Consider the following 7,009-nt stretch of genomic DNA (forward strand, 5'->3'; position numbering starts at 1 on the left):
TACTTTTTGTATTTTTAGTAGAGACGGGGTTTCACAATGTTGGCCAGGCTGGTCTTGAACACCTGATCTCAAATGATCCACCCACCTCAGCCTCCCAAACTGCTGGGATTACGGCCATAAGCCACCATGCCTGGCTTCTATCTATCTATCTATCTATCTATCTATCTATCTATCTATCTATCCATCCATCCATCCATCTATCTTTTCAGAAGAGATGTGATCTTGCAATGTTGTCCAGGCTCTGGGCAAATATATTTCTTTTTAACTTTATCATATTATTTTTTATTATTTTAAAAGTTTAAAAGATTATAACTTTATCATATTATTAGTAAATACACGTAACATGACTGAACTGTATTATAAAATATATTTAAGATTCTAAATTTTATGTTATGTATTTTTACCACAATCAAAATTTAAAATGACACCTAAAAAAGTTATAAACTTGTTCAAAATTTACCTTCAAACCTCAAAAGTATTTCTCTCACACTAAAATAATATAAACAATAAATAGATTTTAAAATTAAGACAATTTCCATGACTACTCACCTAGACAGAACCAAACAATTATTGGCCACCAGCCAAGAATAAAAATATACAAATCACAAACAAAATAGAGGTAGTATTTATACAAGCAAACAAACACATAGATAATTATATTGGCAGTAGACATAGGGCTGATTCATATTTGACTTTTGTCCCACACTCTTAAGGTGTACAGAGTTGAATATTGTCATACAAAATTATAATATATAAATTAAAACTAAAAACACAATAAGCTGATGTGAAGTGGCTTACCCTGAAACACAAAATACAGAAATATACAATTGCAAAACAGAGTTAAACATTAATCAAAAAAATTCTGACTCGTATACTGCACTTTGTAGAAACCAGAAACACAATGAACTGATGTGAGGCATCCTACTCTAAAAAAATACAGAAATATAAAATTACAAAACATAATTAAGATAAGCTTTCACCCATAAAATTCTAGATAACTACATTTTTTTTTTTTTTTTTTTTTAGACAGAGTGTTGCTCTGTCACCCAGGCTGAAGTATGGTGGCAGGATTGCAGCTCACTGCAACCTCCACCTCCCGGGTTGAAGCAGTTCTTCTGCCTCAGCCTCCCAAGTAGCTGGGATTACAGGCACCCACCACCACACCCAACTAGTTTTTGTAGTTTTAGTAGAGATGGGGTTTCACCATGTTGGCCAAGCTGGTCTCGAACTTCTGACCTAAAATGATCCACCCGCCTCGGCCTCCCAAAGTGCTGGAATTACAGGCATGAGCCATCGCCTCCCCGACCAGAAAACCACAATTTTCAACTCTGCCTGTGTAGCCATGAAGAGCATGAGTTTTGAATCATTAGCCTACAGTTAGGGCAACAACATTTCAGAGAAAACACATTATAATTCTTCTTAAAGAGCTTTGATGAGAAAGTTTTAAGGAATAAAAATTTAAATAATACTAGAGAAATTTAAACTATGCTATTGACACATTGCTGCTCTTCTTACATATAATAGTAAGGCTGTAATCTAGCCTTTAGAAGAAAAGTCTTACATTTCTAAATACAAGGACAATATGAATATAGTAAGTAGGGTATAAAATGTTGATATATAAAAAATTAGGAATAAATTGTACTAACATTCAGATAAAGTTTTAGGAACATGGATGGAAATGCTAATAATAATATTCTACCTGTAGTTAATTAAACATACAAGCCAAATATCTTAATAAATTATTATGTGTTACTTTATTTTAACATACATGTTCAAGCATGGTATTTTAGAACTTTTGAAACCAAAATTTCAGACAAATGTGACATATGACAATTCAGAAACTGAAAACAACCATGGTAATCTTCATATTAAAGAAGAAAAAAGTATAAAATAATAATTGAGAAATAAGGTAACAATTGGGAATTTACTGTATGTATAACAATGTTCTAAGTTTTCCTATGGCATAAGTTTTTGCAAGAAATCTATGAAATGAGTACACACAGTAAACTCCCTCATAGTACAGGCTGTTGGCATATAGAGTTTAAATTTCTAAGATTAACTCCTACTAAGAAAGAGAAAAATTTTAAGTGAAATAATTAGATTTTTCTCTGAGTCTTATGGCTGGGTACAGTGGCTCACGCCTGTAATCCCAACACTTTGGGAGGCCGAGGCGGGCAGATCACGGGGTCAAGAGATCAAGATCATCCTGGCCAATATGGCAAAACCCCATCTCTACTAAAAATACAAAAAGTGGCTGGGCATGGTGGTGTGCCCCTGTAGTCTCAGCTACTGGGGAGGCTGAGGCAGGAGAATCACTTGAACCCGGGAGGTGGAGGTTGCACTGAGCTGAGATAGTGCTACTACACTCCAACCTGGCGGCAGACTGAAAGTCTGTCTCAAAACAAAACAGAGTCTTATAAAAAGAATATAGGGAGAAATGGCTTAGAAGTTAGTTGGAAAAAATGGAAGGTTCTGATAAACTTTCACATTTCTAAGTGATGAAACAAACAGCACTACCAACCAAGATTAATTGATGCGAGAAAAATTGTACTTCAAAAATTAGAAAAAAAGAGACTTTCAAAGATTAAAAAAAAAAAGAGCTAACGGTGTTCAACACCAGGATATTTCTAGAAAAAATGTTAAAGAGAGTTCATTATGTTGAAAAATGAAATGATACTGGACAGCATCATAAAACCGTATGAAAATATTAAGCTCTCTGTTGAATGTAAATATAGATGCAGATATACAATTTTCCACTATAATAATGATGGTGCATAAAATTGCTAAATCTCGACTTGGCACGGTGGCTCATGCCTGTACCCAGCACTTTGGGAGGCTGAGGCAGGTCGATCACTTGAAATAGTTAGGAGTCCGAGACCAGCCTGGCCAATATGATGAAATCCTGTCTCTACTAAAAATACAAAACCCAGCCAGGTGTGGTGGCAGTCACCTGTAATCCAAACTACTCGGGAAGCTGAGGCAGAAGAATCACTTGAACCCAGGAGACAGAGGTTGCAGTGAGTTGAGATGGCACCACTATTCACCAGCCTGGGCAACAGAGCGAGACTCTGTCTCAAAAAAAAAATTGTTAAATCTCTGTTAATATACACACAATATATAAATTGTGATGTTAGTAAGAAAGTGGGAAAAATTTTAAAGTATACATTTTGTATACTAATGAAGTTGAAGGTAAAATCCTTTTGCCCTGGGGACCTTAGCACCGGGCAAGGGAGGAGGCAAAGCTGCCATTTTCTCTCTGTCTATTCTTCCATCTCCCCTACCAGAATTTTTCTTGGTCTGCAGGAATAGTCAACGGGGCCAGGCTCTGTCCTGTCACACATACACACACACACACACACACACACACACACACACACACAGGCTGGTATGGTGTGTATGGATAAAACCTGGAATTTAAAAAAAGTTTAAATTTCCTAAAAGTGGGAAACAGGACTTTGGGCTGCGGAAAGGGTAAGTCCTTGCTTCCTGCCATGTGGCTTCTCATCAGAGTTGTTGGGGCCTTCTCCCTGCAGGTGTCCCCCAAGGAGATGATGCAGGAGATTTATCTGGTGCTCATGGTCCGTGATGACATGTGTCACTGCACTTGCTTGTCACTGCACCTGGACAGCAACATGCCAGACCACTTCTCAGAGCTATGTAGCATTGAGGAGCTACAGGAAGGCTCAGCGCTGTGCACAATGGAGGGTTGGTTTGGAAGTTAGGTGGTCTGTCCTGGGGAGAGTCCCTAGATGCAGGGTCAGGCAGCACCTCACCACCCCTTCTGGGATCTCTGTGTCACAGATGAGCACATGAAGGTGGGATTGGAGCCCAGGTCTGCATCTCAGGCTGTCACACCAGCACCTTCTAACTTCATGGCCCATGACTTAAAGAAAAGAGTTGTGATTCTGAAAAAAAATCAGGCAGTACCTAGCCAGGGCTTGACATCAGCCCAATCAAAATTTGTAAGGATAAATCATGTTTTATTAAAAAAAAAAAAAACTTTAAAAGTTTCAGTCTTCTAATGCGGAAGTCTGCCCAGTACAGCACCACCAACTGGTGTGGTGAGATCAGGTCGGGTGTAAAGCAAAAGCTCTCAGGTACTCAAGTTCCCTGGGGAGGAGCCACTCGTGTTCCCAGGACCTATCTGCTTGTTAAGAGCAGTGTGGGAAACATCTGTAGCTCAATGGTGCCTATAGCTGTTCACAGAACCTTTCCTGTTTCCTAAAAGAACCACCATTAAGCCGGGCACAGTGGCTCACCCCTATAATCCCAGCACTTTGGGAGGCTGAGGCGAGTGGATCACAAAGTCAGGAGTTCGAAACCAGCCTGGTCAAGGGTGAAACCTCATCTCTACTAAAAATACCAAAATTAGCCAGACACAGTGGCAGTACCTGTAATCTCAGCTACTCAGGAGGCTGAGGCAGGAGAATCACTTGAACCCCAGAGGCAGAGGTTGCAGTTAGCCGAGATCGTGCCACTGTACTCTAGCCTGGGCAACAGAGCAAGACTCCATCTCTGAAAAAAAAAAAAGAACCACCATTAAAATCCCATGATGAGACTAGGAAGGAGGAGGCATCACCACCCAGGTGGTGGTGGAAAGGCTGGAGGAAACACCTAAACATGTGCAATCCCAATGCCCAGCTGCCAGGACCAAATCCATATCCCCCCAACATCAGGTACCCTGGAGGTTCCAATCATGCCAACCTATCACCTACCAATACACTCTTTCCTCCAGGCCCCTTTTCTTCTCTACCAGGAGCTCCCCAGGGAAATCCAGCTTTCCCTCCAGGTGGGCCCCCTCATCCTGTGCTACAGTCAGGGTATCCAAAATGCCAACCCTCAGGTCCCTACCCTCCTTTATACCCACCACTTGCCCCTGGAATGCCTCCTGTGAATCCCTTGGCTCCTGGCATATTAGGACCAGGAGTGATAGTGGACAAGAAGATGCAGAAGGCTGGGCATGGTGGCTCACACCTGTAATCTCAGTACTTTGGGAGGGCAAGGTGCATGGATCTCCTGAGGTCAGGAGTTTGAGACCAGCCTGGCCAACATGGTGAAACCTGTCTCTACTAAAAATACAAAAATTAGCCAGGTGTGGTGGTGGGTGCCTGTAATCCCAGTTACTTGGGAGGCTGAGGCAGTAGAACCACTTGAATCTGGGGGGAGGAGGTTGCAGTAACCCAAGATGGCGCCACCACACTCCAGCCTGGAAAACAGAGCAAGACTGTCTAAAAAAGAAAAAGAAAAAAAGAGACGCAAAAGAAAAGGAAGAAAGCTCATAAAAACATGTACAAGCACCAGAAGCATGGCCAGTATTCCTCCTCTTCCTCCTCCTCTTCCAGCAGTGACCTGCGTGAATACAGGCCCTGGACCCTGTATTCAGACCCTCAAGTCGCACCAGTTCTGCTCACCCATCAAGCTGCAGATCCCATGTTGTATTGGAGGAAAGTAGCCCTTGTGCTCTCCACCCCTACCCACGCCTGGGCCTCACCCTGCAGTTCAGCCTTAAGTGCCTAGAGAAAATGGGAAGAGGATTGGATTGCTATGGCACAACTATCTTCTTGCTGCTTGGATAGATCATATAGCTGATGAATTTAGCAGGAGAGCTATTTTCCAAAGAGGATGAGCTAAATGTTGAAGACAAGTTTACGATCTGTAAAATGTTATTTTTTACTGCTTCTTTTAATATTTGTGATTGGGGCCAGGTGTGGTGGCTCATGCCTGTGATCCCAACACTTTGGGAGGCCGAGGCGGGTGGATCACTGGAGGTCAGGAGTTCGACACCAGCCTGCTCAACATGGTAAAACTTTGTCTCTATTAAAAATAGAAAAATTAGCCGGATGTGGTTGTGGGCACCTGTAATCCCAGCTACTTGGGAGGCTGAGGCAGGAGAATCGCTTGGGAGGCAGAGGTTGCAGTGAGCCGAGATCATGCCACTGCACTCCAGCCTGGGCAACGAGAGCAAAACTCCATCTCAAAAAACAAACAAACAAACAAAAAAACAAAAACAAAACAAAACTTGTGATTTAGGGGTTTTGTAGAAATTTAATTATGATGAAAAACCTATATATTTTTTGTAATGTTGGCATACTTCGGTAATTTAGTGGCAAATACATTTCCCAGCGGGACTTTTGTTGGTGGCACTAACTACAAAGTTGCTGGGAAGTAGAGTCCATTTCGTGGATGAGCTCTGACTGCTGTTTTGGAACCTCACCTCTACTTATTAGCCCAATACGCTCTCAGGTCCTTGTCTCGTTCTCCAACTCTCAGTTCAAATAAAGTTATTTCTCTTGGAAAAAAAAATTTCGTGAAACGCCCACTGGATGATAGTACTGAAGGTGCGTGCCCTGGGAAGTCCTCAGGACACCCCTGCATGAGGGCTGCCCCAGAAGGGCAGAGCAAGGTTGTGGAAGTCTCAAAGCTCTGAAGACCCTGCCTACAGAAGACAGGAGTGCACACAAAACAGTTGGCCTGTGGGGTCCCCAAGACCTACGTGTACCTCAGAGGCATTTGGCAGAAGATTCATTGTGAACAAAAATCCCTGCCCACTAGGAGGCAGGAGTGTGTGTGTGTGTGTGTGTGTGTGTGTGTGCGCGCGCGTGCGCACATGTGTTGAAACCAGAACTCCACCTTATGTGTTCATTGTAGAATTTGAAAATGGAAGCCTAAAGTTGAAAATTAAAATCACCCATGATAGCTGTAAACTATTTTCTGTGCTAGATGGGTTGTTCCAGGGTGCCGGTAACACCCTTCTTTCTCCCTTCCTGAAAGAGTTACACATACTGCTCAAGGCCTGAATCCACAGGTACCATGTCCAAGCCCTGCTCAAGAGTCTGGACCCATCTGCCACCTTCAGCAGGGTCGACTGAAGCTGCTTGTCCTTCTTGAGCATTTTATCCAATGGTGACCTGAGATGGATGGGAGGCATTGGTGCCAGGAATGAACAGAGGGAAAGGGAGCCTGGAGGCCAGGGGCTGAGGACCAGGCCTTCTGAGATGGAGGGGTCTGG

The sequence above is a fragment of the Colobus angolensis genome, unplaced genomic scaffold (genome assembly GCF_000951035.1).
Source record: "Colobus angolensis palliatus isolate OR3802 unplaced genomic scaffold, Cang.pa_1.0 Scaffold754, whole genome shotgun sequence".
Lineage (NCBI taxonomy): Eukaryota > Metazoa > Chordata > Mammalia > Primates > Cercopithecidae > Colobus > Colobus angolensis.